The following is a 17,401-nucleotide window of genomic DNA, read 5'->3' as shown; positions in this document are numbered from 1 at the left end:
ATGGAAATAAAGTTTGGGAAAAGAGGTAAGTCCTCCCCCAATGCCCTGCAACAAGGTATATGGCCACCAGAGCCTCGATGTTCACTTTCCTTTAATAGTACTCAAGACACTTCAGCAGTATTTATCGGTACTGAGACCTGGACCCGCAATCTGAAACTATAGTTGAACATCTTCCTGGGCTTGGACTACATAGTTTCTGGAGAAAAAACTAATGTAGTCCATCAATATCTACTAAAACCAAGAATGAGGAGAGATAAATAATTATTCTCACCATTCCTTCTGTTTGGATATTTTTTTTTTTGAGGGAGGGCTAGGAGGAGGAACATTTTCATTGTCTTAATGCAAGATAGATTGTGTGAAGCGTATTTAGTTTCTTCTCCAGAAACTATGTAGAGTCACTATGCTGAAAGAGTCTAATTTGCTGTCTCTACTAGTTCAGAGTATTTGGGGACAGAAGTCTGTAAATCCTCTTGGAAATTTTCTAGAAAATAAATTTCTATGCCCTTCTTCAGTAACAATCACTTGTAATTCCCCCCATACTTATCATTTTGTCACATTATTTCTATTAGCTATCTGTTAAGAGAAATTATAAATATAATGAGACAAAATTCATTTTGAAAGTCAGTGATGGTAAAACTAAAGGGTAAAACCACATATAATTTGTATGTGTCTTTACAGATCATAGAGGCCTATCCATCAAATTGCAGGATTTATTTTGTTCCAGATTTATTCTTTTTATGGCTCTTTTAAATTTCACTGAGTTTTGTGATCTAGCCTTAAATCATGATTCCTAAAATACATCTTCAGGTAAATATCTTGGTAGAATATTTTTTAGTATGAATTGTAGAACATCAGAAAGAACATAGCTTTGACTTTTTCATTCTGTCAGTGACTGGTGACTTTGAATAGATCACAGAAACTAGATGTGCATTTCTCCATCTATAAAGTGGATACAACCATGCTAATTTTCCTCCATTGCCTATACAAACTCAAATGAAAAGAAGTCGTGTTTTCAGAAGAAAATGGTATTTAAAATGTTAGGTTGGTGGTAGTAAAATTAAGGTGACATTTTACATCAAAACTGGGCAAATTGAATGAACGTTTCTCTTATACTTTGTTCTCTATTTTGTTTTGTCCTGAATAAAATTTCTGAGTTAATAGATGAAAGGGTTGTTTGGGGGAAGTTAGAGTTCTCAGACCTTGCATTTGTAAGGTTCTTTGGCTGAAACCTGACCCTAGAGTCTTACCAATTCTGCGTGGACAGCTAAGGTTTTGCTAGGTGGTTTGAGACCATGGACCAATCTTTGAAGGAGTCAGGTGGTGAAAAATTTCTAACAAAAGAAAAGGACTTTATCTTATATGAGAGAGTATCAGCCCTTCTGTAATTCATTTAGAGAAAGAAGCTCACACTATAAAGAACAGGTTCCCTGTTTTTGCTACTAATGGAAATTGTCCCTCTTGACTAGAGCAATGCAGAGAGCAGTGGCTGTCAGCTCCAGCTCCACATCACTGCGGGAGCTTAAAAAAAAATCCCCATGACCAGGCCCCACTCTAGACCAAGAAATCGGGCTCCCTGGGGATGGCCCAGGCATCAGCATTCCTTAAAGCTCCTCAGCATATGTTATTGTGCTTCTGAGGTTGAGAACCACTGATCTAGAGACTGCAGTAGAGAATAACTTGGCAAAAAGCTTACACAACAGAAACATTTTTTAACATCCATTACTTTGTCCTTATTTGTGTTATCTTACTTTTCCAAAAGGGGACCTGTAATTTGAAGACAAACAAAAAATACAGTAGGAAAGAAGTGCTGAAAATCTTGTCAGCTAGCCATGGTCTTCTCTGGGACAATCCTAACTTTGCTGCACCACTGTGAAGGAAGGGATGCTTCCCTCTTTCCTCCCAGCCTATTTATTATGCTATTAAAGAAACATAAAAATGAACATAAGGTTCATCTGAACCATCTCAGATACTGCTGAATTTCTTATAGACACAAAATGATAAAAATAGTCTTCCCAACTTGAACATGAGCCTACTTGATGATTATAGGTCTTCAGAAATTGGTGTTTTCTCTATTCTGTCTGAAATGATAAAAAGAAAAGGACCCCCAGACCTCAAAACATTCAACAAAATTATTTGTATATACACACCAGTGAAAACACATTCAGAAGCTATCAGTTATAGAATCAATATGCTCAATTTCATTGTGTGCTACAAAAAAGATTGACCTGGGAGATAGAAATGGATTCTGGACTTGGGCTGGCCTTAGCTATAGAAATGGATTCTGGACTTGAGTTGGCCTTAGCTAGCTGGGACCTTAAAACTTTCCTAACATTCATTCAACTTTCATTTCCTCACTTAAGAGGGCATCTATGACTCTGGCAAGCCAGATACCTAATCTGTTACTTCTACAATCCTTATCCACTTCTCAAATGAACCCTGCTGTAGAGACAAGTTTCAATTAGCTATAGACTTGCTTTAGAAATATTCCAACCACAGGTCATAATTTTTGCTGGGTGAGTAGAAAAGAATGTTGATGTCATTTACTATCAATTGCATTTGTCCCCTTTTATGAGGAAGGTAATGCAGACATTGGATTAAATTTCAAGGCTGTCTTAAAAAGACACATTACACAGAGAACTGGGAAATATTCTTTTCACTGATTGTATTACAGATAGTAATGTTTAACATGGCACATAAATCAGCAAAGTAAATGAGCAAGAGTCTGATATATTTTTAAAAGGAGCTTTGTAATATACTTGTATGTTTGACGTATAGTTGGTGCTCAACAAATGTTTGTTAAATGGTGAATGAATTTGAAAGATTAAAAAGCAATTTCTTAGTCTCAAATGCTAACTTGAAGAGGTTCTAAAGATCAAAGTTTTCTGATCATAAAATACGTTTTTTGTTTAAATCAGCTTTTCTTAAATGGTTAAAATTTGAGTAGAGTAAAATTGGAAAAACTCATTATTGGACAGGAATGGCAATTTTGAATTAGATAGTGCTTGAGCTACTATACTTATGTAATGATTTTGAAAAGTTTAAAATAGTTACACAAGCTTTGAAATATCTTTAATCTGTTTTATTAAAATCATAATCTCAAATCCCAGCACTTTGGGAGGCCGAGACGGGTGGATCACAAGGTCAGGAGATCGAGACCATCCTGGCTAACATAGTGAAACCCCGTCTCTACTAAAAAATACAAAAAACTAGCGGGGTGAGGTGGCGGGCGCCTGTAGTTCCAGCTACTCGGGAGGCTGAGGGAGGAGAATGGTGTAAACCTGGGAGGCGGAGCTTGCAGTGAGCTGAGATCCGGCCACTGCAGTCCAGCCTGGGCGACAGAGCGAGACTTCGTCTCAAAAAAAAAAAAAAAAAAAAAAATCATAATCTCAATGAACAACTCAAAGTTAAATTTTTCTTACGGGGTGTATATCTATCTAGTATTCTTATGGTGGTTATATCAGTGATGATAAACTTTGTGGCTATGAAGCACAGTTTTGATTGAAGTGAAAGTCACATTAATATTCTGATATGACCACTTGTTTGAATTAATGCGTTCTAAAAGAAATTAATTTGGTCAAATGAGTATTTAGTTCCTCTAGATTAAGTAATTACAAATTGAGGAACCATTTGGGAATAGGAAGAATTAGGAAGCTTTTTGTTTTCCTAGCTCCTCTTATTTAAAATTAAAAATAAAGAAGATAATTATATTTAAGTGCATTCTGCCTTCAGTAATGGTAGAGAAAGTAACTCTGATTGACCCTTCTGCTGAGTACAATTTGAAAACAAGCCAACAAATGAAGCACATCTTTCTGCTTAAAGATCCCAGACAGCTAACAAGATAGTGACGATCCCAAGGCCAGGATCTAGAGATGGGGCAAGGCTCGGAGAGATGATCCTGTAGCTGGGGCTTCTTTTCTTCTTTTCCTGGTAATAGAGTCTGAGAGGTCAAGTGGGTGTGTAATGGTTTTTTTGGGGGCGGACAGAGTCACTCTGTTGCCCAGGCTGGAGTGCAGTGGCGTGATCTCGGTTCACTGCAACCTCTGTGCCTCCAGAGTTCAGGAGATTCTCTTGTCTCAGCCTCCCTAGTAGCTGGGATTATGGGATTACAGGTGTGCACCACCGTGCCTGGCTAAGTTTTCTATTTTTAGTAGAGATGGGGTTTTGCTACATTGGCCAGGCTGGTCTCGAACTCCTGACCTCAAATGATCTGCCTGCCTTGGCCTCCAAAGGGCTGAGATTACAGGCAGTGTGTAATGGTTTTGATGCCCTTTGAAGCTAAAGCAACAGGGATTGGTGTCCAGGGCCCACCAAAGTTGAGAAAGAGTTCTAGTAGTTCTTTTCCCCAGTTTGGGTTGGAACCACAAAGGGTTGCACTCTAGAAGCATGGAAAGGCAAATGAGAAGTTGATCCTTGCAGGTGATCCCCAGGCACCAGCTAAGGAAAATTAAATCTCTCCTAGAGAAACATAGTATCATCATTTAAGGCCTTAAGTTACTTCTACAAGGAATTTTGTAAATACAATATTCAGGGCACACTAAAAAAAAAAATCTAGATAGGAGGCATAAGTGAAAGCTGACAAAGATAGCACAATGGAAATAGATTCACAAAGGCTCCAGACGTTGACATGATCAGATATAGAATTTTAAATAAATGTACTTTGGTGAAGATGGCAAAGAATGAGATTGAGAATTTCTTCAGATGTGGAAACTATAAATAAAAAATCACACAGAAAATCTGGTAGAGAAAATTTAATGACAGAAATAGGAAAATCTCAGTAGTCGGGTTTAAGAGCAGATTGACACAACTGATGAGGGAATTAGGAACAGGCTGATGGGTTAAAGAAAATATCCAGAAGGAAATACGGAGGTACAAAAAGGATGGAAAATGAGAATGGGGTGAAAACCATGAGGATGAAGTGAAAAGCTCTACCTTATGAGTAGTTATAGTTACATAAAAAGAGGAGAAAGGGGATGGGGTGGAAGCAAAATCTGAATAAATTAGAGATAAGAATTTCCCATAACTAACGAAATTCATCAAGCCACAAGAAGCCCTATAAATCCAAAACAAGATAAATATAAATAAAATCATTTAGGTATATCATGGCAATATTACCAAAAACCAAAGTTTAAAAATAAAATGCCAGGTTAAAAAAAAGATTGCCTTTGAAGAAGCAACAATTTAATTCACAATTGACGGGAATGGTGGAAACCAGAAGACAATGGGATCATATTTTGAAGTGCTGAAAAAGAAAATTGCCAACCTTACATTCTAAGCCTAATGAAAATATTTTCCTTTAACGAGGGTAAAGACCTTTAGAGCAAGCACTAATTTTAGAAAATTTGTCATTAGCAGACTCACACAAATGAAAATTCTAAAGGTTATTCTTTAGAAAGAAGGAAAATTATTCTAGATAGAAGATTTTCCTTCTGTCTAAAGAACACCCAAATGGCTATATTGCACAGCAAAAACTGAAAGCCTTTCCTCTAAGATCTGGAACAAGACAAGGATGCCCATTTTCACCACTGTTATTCAACATAGTACTGGAAGTCCTAGCTAGAGCAATCAGACAAGAGAAAAAAATAAAGGGAATACAATCTTGAAAGGAAGAAGTGAAATTATTCCTGTTGGCAGACGATATGATCTTATATTTGAAAAAACTAAAAAAATACATCCCAAAACTATTAGAACTAATAAATAAATTCAGTAAAGTTGCAGGATACAAAAATTAACGTACAAAAAACCAGTAGCATTTCTATATGCTGACAGCAAACAGTCTGAAAACAAAATCAAGAAAGTAATCCCATTTACAATAGCTACAAATAAAAATGAAATAACTAGGAATAAACTTAACCAAAGAAGTAAAAGATGTCTACAATGAAACCTATGAAACCCTGATGCAAGAAATTGAAGAGGACACAAAAAAAGGAAGTATATTCCATGTTCATGGATTGGAAGAAGCAGTATTTTAAAAATGTCCAAGCTACAAAGTAATCTACAGATTCAATGCGGTCCCTATCAAAATACCGATGACATTCTTCACAGAAATAGAAAAAAAAATCCTAAAATGTATATGAAACCACAAAAGACCCAGAATAGCCAAAGCTATCCTGAGAAAAAGAACAACACTGGAGGAATCACATTATCTGATGTCATATTATACTGATCTAGTGTAACCCAAAGGGCACAGTAGTGGCATAAACACAGACACAGCTCCAGAGATCTTTTCTTACCTCCCGGTCTGGGACCAGATCCGGGTCTCCAGGTGCAGCCCCGTCCCCGCCTTCGGGGGACGGGGCGGGGTGGGGGCGGGGAAGGCCGGGCGGAGGGCGCACCTGGTACCTGGAGATGCGGGTCCCGCCGGGGGCCTGGGTCGTTCTCACCGCAGATCCCTTTCCTCAGGGTCTGTCACCGCTGGAAGAGGCTGGTGGACGACGGTGGCTGTGGCGACACGTCGACCTTACGCTCTACACGGTGCGATTTAAAGTCATGTGGCACCTGCTTGGCAGGTACATGGCATTCTGGCTCCATTCCCTGCAGATGGGCGGCTACCTGTTCTCTGGCTCCAGGCCCCTCAGTTGTCTCCTCTCCTGATGAGATCTCTGGGCCAGAAGTGCCCCAACCTGAAGCTCCTCTGCCTGCACGCAGCCGACCTGAGCACGGTGCCCATCACCAGGCTGCCCAGCGCCCTGAGAACCCTGGAGCTGCACAGCTGCGAGATCTCCATGGTCTAGCTCCTCAGGCAGCCGAATCCCACTGTGCTGCCCGTGCTCGAATGCATCATGCTGAACTGCGTCCCTGCCTTCAGCGACGAGCACCAGCAGAGCCTGTCAGGCTTCCAGGCCCTGCGCTCTCTGGTGGGGCTGCACCTACCGCGTAAGGGAGCAGTGGCTGGACCCCAGCCTGCAGGCGCTCAGCTACCTGCAGGGGCTTGAGTTGCTGGGCTGTACCCTCTCTGCGACAGCACCCTGCTGGCCATCAGCTGCTACCCCTGAGACATGCGCAAGATCAGGCTGATCTTAAGGGGCCTCCGAGGGAATGTCAGCTCTTGGAGAGTCTGTGCCGGCAGGGTCTCCTCATCGCCCTGGAAATGCCCTTCTCCACGGAAATTCTCTCCTTCTGCCTCACCAAGTCCAAGTTCCGAGTCCTTGAGCTGCAGTGGCTGGGGTGGGAGAGTCAGGAGGCCAAGAGGACCCTGGGTAAGGGTCTGCTTCACTGTAGGGTCATCGTCAGGGCTTGTCCCAAAGAGTCCATGGACTGGTGGGTGTGACCACCTCATCTATCCCTGGGACCCATCCCACCTTTTATTGTTGAGCCCCAGACCCTCTGAGCAGCACTTTGAAGAGGGCAGATAATCAGGCTTGAGGGAACTGAAAGCCCCAAGTAGAGAGAACGAGGCCTAGGGACCCCCAGACCACTGGAATCATTGTTTACCAGCTGTGTGGCATTGGTCATGAGTTAGCCTCTTGGAAGCCTAGTTCCTACAAGTGGAAACAAGTAAGACCACAGCTACCTCCTGCTACATTGCAAAGCCTTGCTCTAAAAGCTCCCAACCTCCAGAAGGTGCTCAATGAAGACTCATCTTCAGGGTTGTCCTCAGGAACAGGGCGATGCATAAGGGTCATCTGCAAGAGACAGGGCAACTGTGACTTGCAGTTTGATGATCAAAATGCTCATAAAGCTTCTCAATTGTATTTTCTGTATTTTCTATCCTGCATTTTCCATGTTTTTCAAGACATATATTATTTTGCTATTAAGGAAAAAAATCATAAAAAAACCAGACTCATACACCAATGGAACAGAATAGAGATCCCGGAAATAAATCCATACATCTACAGTGAACTCATTTTCAACAAAGGTGCCAAGAACATGTATTGGAGAAAGGACAGTTTCTTCGATAAATGGTGCTGGGAAAACTGTATATCCATATGCAGAAGAATGAAATCAGACCACTCTCTCTCACCATATATAAAAATCAAATAAAAATGTATTAAAGACTTAAATCTAAGACCTAAAATCATGAAACTACTAAAAGAAAACATGGAGAAAATTCTCCAGGACACTGGTCTGGGCAAATATTTCCACAAGCACAGGCAACCAGAGAAGAAATGGATAAGTGGGATCACATCAAGTTAAAAAGCTTCCACACAGCAAAGGAAACAATCAACAAAGCAAAGAGACAACTAACAGAATGGGAGAAAATATTTGCAAAGCATCCATCTGACAAGGGATGAATAACCAGAATACATAAGGAGCTCAACCCAATAAGAAAAAATCCGATAAACTGATTTAAAAATTGGCAAAAGATCTGAATAGATATTTCTCAAAAGCAGACATACAAATGGCAAACAGGCATGTGAAAAGGTGCTCAACAGCACTGATCATCAGAGAAATGCAAATCAAAACTACAAAGAGATATTTCACCCCCGTTAAAATGGTTTTTAACGAAAAGACGGAATAACAAATACTGCTGAGGATGTAGAGAAAAGGGAACCCTTGTACACTGTTGGTGGGAATGTAAATTGGTACAGCCACTATGGAGAACAGTATGGAGGTTCCTCAAAAAACTAAAAATAGAACTACCATATGATCCAGCACTCCCAATGTTAGGCATATACCCAAAGAAAGGAAATCAGTATGTCAAAGAGATATCTACACTCCCATGTTGCAGCATTGTTCACAATAGCCAAGATTTGGAAGCAACCTAAGTGTCTATCAACAGATGAATGCATAAAGAAAATGCAATACTTGTACACAATGGAGTACTGTTCAGCCATAAAAAAGAATGAGACCCTGTCGTTTGTAACAACGTGGATGGAACTGGAGGAGATTAAGTGAAATAAGCCAGGCACAGAAGGACAAACTTTGCATGTTCTCACTCATTGGTGGGAGCTAAAAATTAAAACAATTGAATTCATGGAGATAGAGAGTGGAATGATTGTTAGCAGAGGCTGGGAGAAGTGTGGGGGGTGGGAAGAAGTGTAGGGGGGATAATGGGTACAAAAATATAGTTAGATAGAATGAATACGATCTAGTATTTGTTACCACAACAGAGTGACTACAGTCAACAATAATTTATTGTACATTTAAAAATAACTAAAAGAGTGTAATTGGAATGTTTGTAACACAAAGAAATGATACATGCTTGAAGTGATGAATACCTCATTTATCATAATGTGATTATTACACATTGTATGTCTGTATCAAAATATCTCACATACCCCATAAATATACACACCTATTATGTACCCATGTAAATTAAAAATAAAGAATACCCAGATGAAGGTTTGGAGATAAAAAGAAGAATGAAGATCAAAAGAACAAAAAGGAAAACATATGGGTAAATTTAAATAAATATTAATTGAATACAATAGTAATAATAATATATTGTGGGGCTTTAATAAACAAATAAAAATATATAAAATATATAAAAAAGCCATGTACATTTTTAAGGGCAGATATATGGAGTTAAAGTATTCTAAAGTCTTATCTATCAGAGGGTAAAAGCAGAAATTAGTATTAAATTTTGTTAAGCCAAAGGATGCATATTGCTATCAAAAGACACAACTAGAAGGACACAAAACTTCTAAATGAATAGAAGAAAAGCTGGAATAATAGAATTTTTCAATTGAATTTGGAAAGTGGAAAAGAAGAGAAAAAGAACCATGGAACAGGTAGGTTAAGCGAAAATTGTTGAGTAAGATTCCAGACTTAAAATTTAAAATAATCAGTCATTACATTAAATCTAAAAGAATCAGTCATCACATCAAATGTAAATGAACTAAAATTGTCAATTGTGTAATAATTTAAACCCAAATAGATGATATTTTCAAGAAACACATCTGTCTTAATCCATTTAGTGTTGTATAACAGAATACTTGTAGCTGGGCAATTTATAAAGAAAAGAGGTTTGTTTGGCTCATGATTCTGATGGCTGGAAGGTTCAAGATTGAGCAGCTGCATCTGCTGAGTGGCTCAGGCTGCTTCAAGTCATGGCAGAAAGCGGAAAGGAAGCAGGCACATGCAAAGAGATCACACAGTGAGAGGGAAAGCAAGAAAAGCAAGAGAGAGAGAAACCGAGGAAGGCAGACCCTAGCAACCTGCTCTCTCAGGAACTTATTCATTACTGAGAGGGTAAGAACTCACCACCGTTGGAGGGCATTAATCTATTCATAAGGAATCTACCCCTGTAACTTGAATATCTCCCAGTAGGCCCCACCTACCAACACTGCCACATTTGAGTTCAAATTTCAACATGAGTTTTGTTGAGGACAAACCATATTCAAGCCATAGCAATATCGAAAACAAGGATACAGAAAAGTTGAAAGTAAAAGATGATAGTGTTCGATGTACTAGGAAGTAATCTTAATTTTGCATGTAATAACCTAGTCTCAAAATATATATAGTAAAAATTGAGAGAAACTAAAAGTAATAGAATAACAAGTGGTTGGAGATCTCTCAGTAATTGATAGAACAAGCAGAAAAACAATTGTCAAGGTATGAAAATTTTGAATAACACTATTAGTAAAGTTGACTTACATGTCATATAGAATACTGCGTGAACACCTGTAGAATTCTTTTCAAACACACATGGAAAATTTTTTAAAAAATTGAATATGGGTCTTAAAGCAAATTTCAAATATTTGAAATTAAACAGAATACATCCTCTGATCATACTACAAACTTGAAAGGTACCTAGATAATTAATTAGAGAAGCATTACTACAAAATCCCCCATGTATTTGGAAATTAAGGATTATAGTTCTGAAGAATCCATGAGACAAAGAAGAAATCACAGTGAACAATAGAAAATATTTTGAACTCAGTGAAACTGTGACATATCAAAAATGATAGCATGCAACTAAAGTAATCCTAAGAAGGGAATTTATGGCCTAATATATTAGAAAAGAAGAGAATTTGAGTCAATAATCTAACTTGTATCCCAAGAAGGTGGAAAAAAAAGCAAATTATACCCAGAGAAGGAAAAAAAAAAAAAAAAAAAAAAAAAAAAAAGAAAGAGCAGAAATCTGTGAAATAAAAATACATACAATAGATAAAAATCAGTAAATCAGAAATTAATAAAATTAATAAAATCTTTAGCAATGCAGACCAATAAGAAAATATGTAAGGCACAGATAACAAATGCCAAGAATGGAAAAGGAGACATTATCAAAAATTATCTCAACAGATGTAGAGTAAGCATTTGATGAAAGTAAGCATTTATTCATGATAAAATTTCTGGGTGAACTAGGAATAGACAGACACTTCCTCAGTCTAATGAAGGGTAACTACAAAAACGCCCACAGCAAAGATTATACTTTCCCTTTGAGTTTGAGGACAAGACAGAAGTCTGTTATCACCACTTTCATTCAAAATATTATTGGGGGTGGGGTCCAAGCCAAAAAAGTGAAAGGTATAAGAAATAAGAAATAAGGCTGGGCACAGTGGCTCACTCCTGTAATCCCAGCACCTTAGGAGGCCGAGGAGGGCGGATCGTGAGGTCAGGAGTTCGAGTCCAGCCTGGCCATCATAGTGAAACCCCGTCTCTACTAAAAAAAAATACAAAAAGTTAGCCGGCTGTGGTGGTGGGTGCCTGTAATCCCAGCTACTTGGGAGACTAAGGCAGGAGAAATCGCTTGAGCCCGGGAGGCGGAGGTTGCTGTGAGTCGAGATCACAACATTGCACTCCAGCTGTGAATTCGGCTGTGAATCTATCTGGCCCTGAACTTCTTTTGGTTGTTCGGCTATTAATTATTGCCTAAATTTCAGAACCTGTTATTGGTCTATTCAGAGATTCAACTTCTTCCTGTTACAGTCTTGGGAGGGTGTATGTGTCCAGGAATTTATCCATTTCTTCTAGATTTTCTAGTTTATTTGCATAGAGGTTTTTATAGTATTCTCTGATGGTAGTTTGTATTTCTGTGGGATCGGTGGTGATATCCCCTTTTTTATTGCGTCTATTTGAATCTTCTCTCTTTTCTTCTTTATTAGTCTTGCTAGCGGTCTATTTTACTGATCTTTTCAAAAAAACAGCTCCTGGATTCATTGATATTTTGAAGGGTTTTTTTGTGTCTCAATCTCCTTCAGTTCTGCTGCGATCTTAGTTATATCTTGCCTTCTCAGCATTTGAGTTATTAGCATTTGGTCAGTCTTACTTCCTTTCTTACCCCCTCCTGCCTCCCACAATAGATTCTTTTGAAGTAAAATTAGATATTGTATCATTGTATCTGTAAAAACTTCAGCAGAAATCTTTGTTAAGCATAAGTATAATACAGTGATCACATTTAAAGAAATTGAGACTACGTCTCAAAATTATCAAACATATAGAATGTTTTTGAATTTCTCCTCTTATTTTATTTGTTAAGAAAATGGTTGCACAGTTTTGGTTTTCCTCCATGATGTGGTTTAATATGTTCCTCCACCCTCTCCATTACCTGTAAAATGGTCATAGATCTAGTGGAGACTTGATGACATATGCCTTTTATTTATTTATTTATTTATTTTGCAAGAATGCTTCATAGGTGGCGTAGACATTCTATGGCATCCCAGAGAAGGCAAAGAACCTGAGCTTCTATTTTTCATGACATTAAGATTTATCAGGCAGTTTGTCATCAACTTTTCTCCTGCTGGTTTTTAGCAGGCATTGATAATGACTGCTCAGATCTATTACTTCATTAGGGGTTGCTAAATGGTGATATTCGAATTCTATCATCTTACTTATTTATTGGGTAGAATTCTTCTCCGAAAGATTTTTCCAGTATCAACTACTGATCCCATGATGTATAATTCCTGCAGAAAAGCTGTGATAAATCCTTGATACTTTTCCTTTATTTGTCAGACTTAGAATAATGAGTTGATTCTCTAGCATCCTCAAAAGACAACCCATTTTTTTTTTCTTTAAGTATCATTATCAACTCTGGATTTTTTCCTTTTACTGTGCAGCAGAGTTTTGGTAGATATCATTCTTTTTGGTGTCCCAGTTGTTCCATCTTTGGCTAGTGTGAGCCTTTTCAACTTGTCATGTCCTTTTGGTATACCCTCAACGAGCCCAGTTCACTGTTTTGCATTTATGTTCTTTTCTGGTCCACGAAGATTTTTATCTTGCTGTTGAGGTCAACTTTGTATGTTTGTTTTTCTGTCTTTAGCTATCATTGCTTCCTTTATGGAACAGAGTGGCGAATCAAAGCATCAACTCAGTGCACCATTTTGATTGAAGAGTCTAAAAGAATTGTTGATATGATCAACTATGTGCAAGATACCTTAAACAAGTAAATGAACATTTCAGTGCATGATGACCTTGGACACAAGTTTTGTGACCATGAATCACACAGAAGACAAACGGGTCTAGGAGGACTAGGCTGAAGACATAGTCTTGAGCACGGTGGCAGAGGAGGAGCAGCCCCAGAATTCCATGTTTGCTGTGTGTGTTTCCTCCGGGTCAGCCATAGAACATGCTTATATTCTCATTCTAGAGTTTGAGTTAGTCATCTCAACAAGTCATTTTGTCTTTTTTACGTTTTGGCTTAGAGGATTCTTCTAGATCATGTTTATCTGTAGATTCTTAGATGGGGAAACCTATGTATCTGGTGTGGGTAACAAACAAAGCAAAAGCCAGGAAAAAACATCTCCTCAGAACTCTGTCTCATGAGGTGTATTTTTGTTGGTGTGTGCTTTACTTGACAATTATGTATCCAATATTTTAAGTTCTCAAGTGGTACTGCAGAAATAATCCACTCACAGTTTGTTTTTAAAGAATCATTTTATTTAGCTTACATTAACTATTGAATAGTTAATATTTCAAGAGGATGAGTGGTTTTAGTTAAAATGATATATATTTTATGCTGAATGAAAGTGTCTAAACTATGTTTATGATCTAAAAACACAAATGTGTGTGTGTGTGTGTGGTGTTTGAAGTATTCTTTTACCCCATCTCTACAAAAAATAAAAAAAATTAGCCAGGCATAGTGGTGCACAGCTGTAGTCCTAGCTGCCCAGGAGGCAGAGATGGAAGAATCACTTGAGCCTACAAGTGCAAGGTTACAGTGAACTGAAATCACACACCACTGCACCCTAGCCTGGGTGACAGAGGGAGATCCTGTCTCAGAAATATATATAATAAATAAAGTTATATATATATATATATATATTTTAGAGATAAGGTGTCTCTCTGTCACCCAGCCTGGAATGCAGTGGTGTGAGCCTCCCGAGTAGCTGAGACTACAGGTGTGTGCCATCATGCCCAGCTAATTTTTAAATTTTTTGTAGAGATAGGGTCTCTCCATGTTGCCCAGGCTGGTCTTGAACTCCTGGGCTCAAGCATTCCACAAGCCTTGGCCTCCCAAAATTCTGGGATTACAGATAGATAGATAAATGGATAGATAGATAGATAGATAGACAGATAGATAGATAGATAGATAGAGGTTTTCATGGATAAGCCACGATTCCTGGCTCATGATTCCTGTAGCCCTTGTTACAGTCTTTTGTTAGAATGTTGGGTGCATTAGGGCTCAGGAAACAGAATCTCTCTGACCTTCTCTTGCCCTCCTTTCACCTGCCCCAAGGCAGGACTCTAGTCTTTACCCAACTTTCTGGCCATGGGTCTTAAGAATCTCTTCAGAGAGGGTCCCATTAATACCCTGGAGGAAGGAACGCTGATGTCATGAAGCTTCCCTCAAACCCCAAAAGGACTGGGTTCAGGGAGCTTCTGGATAGCTGAACATGTGGAGTTTCCTGGAGGGTGGTGCCCAGGGAGGACATGGAAGCTCCACGCCCCTTCCCCCATACCTCACCTGACCATCTCTTCCTTGTTATCCTTTGTAACATTATTTATAACAAACCAGCCAACATTAAGTAAGTGTTTCCTTGAGTTCTGTGAGCCATGCTGGCAAATTAATCAAACCCAAACGGGATCTTGGAAACCCTGATTTGAAGTCAGTTGGTCTGAAGTTCCGATGGTCAGAAGACTTGGACTGGTATCTGGGGTGTACGGGGCAGTCTTAGGGACTGAGCCCCCAGCCTGTGGGATCTGATGCTATCTCCAGGTGGATGGTGTCAGAACCAAATTGCATGACACCCAGCTGGTGTCCGCTCCTTGGTGTGTGGGGAAAACTCCTGCACATTTGGTCACAGAAGCCTCCTGTGTTGCTGTTGTGATGGTGTGAGAGCAGAGGAAAAACATGGACTGAGAGAGTTTTTCCCTCAGAGCAGCAAATACAGAAATAGACACATTGATAAATATTATTTTCTGAGGTACTTTTGAAATCTGAAAATTCTCTTTAAATTTACTTTAAATGTCTCTTTTATATCACTCAGTTAAATTCTTTTTAAGTTTAGGATAACTTAGAACTTTCCTTCGATAGGATAGATGCTAAAATTAATCCTAGACTGATTCTGAATTTTTCTGACTAGAATAATAATTTAAATCGATTCACCTTGTGTTAGTTATTACAATTAAATCTAGTTCAGTTGGTTTTTAAAAATATTACATTTCCTTACGATTTCTATCTCCCTTTCCACCTATAAAACGACTGCACGTGTCCCCCTTTATTAAAAATAAAGCAAAAAGCTGGGCATGGTGGCTCACGCCTGTAATCCCCGCACTTTGAGAGGCCGAAGCAGGCGGAACACCTGAGGTCAGGAGTTTGAGACCAGCCTGGCCAACATGGCAAAACCCTGTATCTACTAAAAATATAAAAATTAGCCAGGTGTGGTGGAGGGTGCCTGTAATCCCAGCTACTTGGGTGGCTGAGGCAGGAGAATTGCTTGAACCCAGGAAGCAGAGATTGCAGTGAGTCGGGATTGTGCCATTGCACTCCAGCCTGGGCGACAAGAGCAAAACTCTGTCTCTAAATACATAAATACAACAACAACAACAACAACAAAATCTAAATGGAAAACAACCCAGACCATCGAAGTCAGCATTTCTCAAAAGGCAATTTGGGCACTTTGGGCGCTTGTCAAAAGGGCCTGGGCGTCACCATAGGCCCGCTGAATCAGAGTCTAGGGCCCAAGAATCTTCTCAGAGCATCCTTGTGCATGCCGAAGTCTGAGAACCACTGATCAAGATGGAAGAAGGAAAGTAGATGCCACCAGGAACCTGAGATAAATCACTTCTTCCAAATAGTATGGCTGTGGGTTTCGGCTGACATTTCCCGGAAGCTAAGAGAAAAAAAAAAGCCGGGCTGGAAGCAGTGGCTCACGCCTGTAATCCCAGCGTTTTCGGAGGCCGAGGCAGGCAAGATCACTAGGTCAGGAGATAGATACTATCCCGGCTAACACGATGAAACCCTGTCTCTACTAAAAATACAAAAAATTAGTCAGGCGTGGTGTCAGGCGCCTGTAGTCCCAGCTACTCAGGAGGCTGAGGCAGGAGAATCGCTTGAACCCGGGAGGCGGAGGTGGCAGTGAGCCGAGATCGTGCCACTGCACTCCAGCCTGGGCGACAGATCGAGACTCTGTTTAAAAAGAAAAGAAAAGAAAAAAAATCACTTTGGCTTATATGGTTTTTAGCTTCTGTCCGCAGAATTATATAAGTTCATCAGCAGAGTTCATGCTTCTCAGGAATTACAGTCACGGTCTTTGTACAGGAAACATGCGGAGACTTCGTGGGTAATATTCTAAGCTCTGATTTTGTAAGATTAACATTTAAGTTCTTTAAATGCACCATCCATTCATGACCTAGAAAGGCTGATTGCATATATTAAGATGAAGTCTTTCCTGTAGGTGGTGAACATTGCCCAGATACTTTGCTTTATGGCAGTCTAACTTGTGAAGGGATGGAACTTGGACAATTTGGAAGAATAGTTAGTTGGCACATTCATCAGATTATTGTAAAATATTAATAGAGTATTTTGAGGGAGCATTTGGCAGAATGGAAGTATGGTTTATTCATTACTAAGTTCCCCAGTAAGTATCAGGTGAGAGCCATATGCTTTGCAATCAGACGTGTTGGGGCGGAATCATCATTTGATTGTGAAAGAGCCTCATCTGGAAGAAGGTCCAAGTCCAGGGCAGGCCTGAAAAGCAGGGAGTCTACAGGTGGAGGCTGTAGAGCCAGCATTCAGGTTTATAAAGAGTTTAGAGTCTTTGGACCAAAACTGTATTTAGCAAAGTGGAAATGACTTTTCCCCCAAAACGTGTAGGATATATGCCAACTGCTCTATGACTACCATAATATTTCTGGAAATGAAAGGGTGATTCCTGTGAAACATATATTCTTAAGAACTGTATCTTTTTTATTTTTAAGTTCTGGGGAACATGTGCAGGATGTGCAGGTTTGTTACATGGGTCAACACGAGTCACGGTGGTCTGCTGCACGTAGCAACCCATCACCTAGGTATTAAGCCCAGCATGCATCAGCTATTTTTCCTAAAGCTCTCCCTATGCCCACTCCACTCCCCTAAGAT

At 39.4% G+C, this 17,401-nt stretch overlaps 1 pseudogene; it reads left to right on the top strand.

Moving 5' to 3' along the window:
• Positions 1–7,780, top strand: LOC101007968 (annotated as a pseudogene).
• Positions 7,781–17,401: the final 9,621 nt, after the last annotated feature.

Source organism: Papio anubis, chromosome 14 (assembly GCF_008728515.1).
Source record: "Papio anubis isolate 15944 chromosome 14, Panubis1.0, whole genome shotgun sequence".
NCBI classification, from domain to species: domain Eukaryota; kingdom Metazoa; phylum Chordata; class Mammalia; order Primates; family Cercopithecidae; genus Papio; species Papio anubis.
The sequence above is the reverse complement of the archived record's forward strand: the minus strand, read 5'-3'. Positions and strand labels throughout refer to the sequence as shown.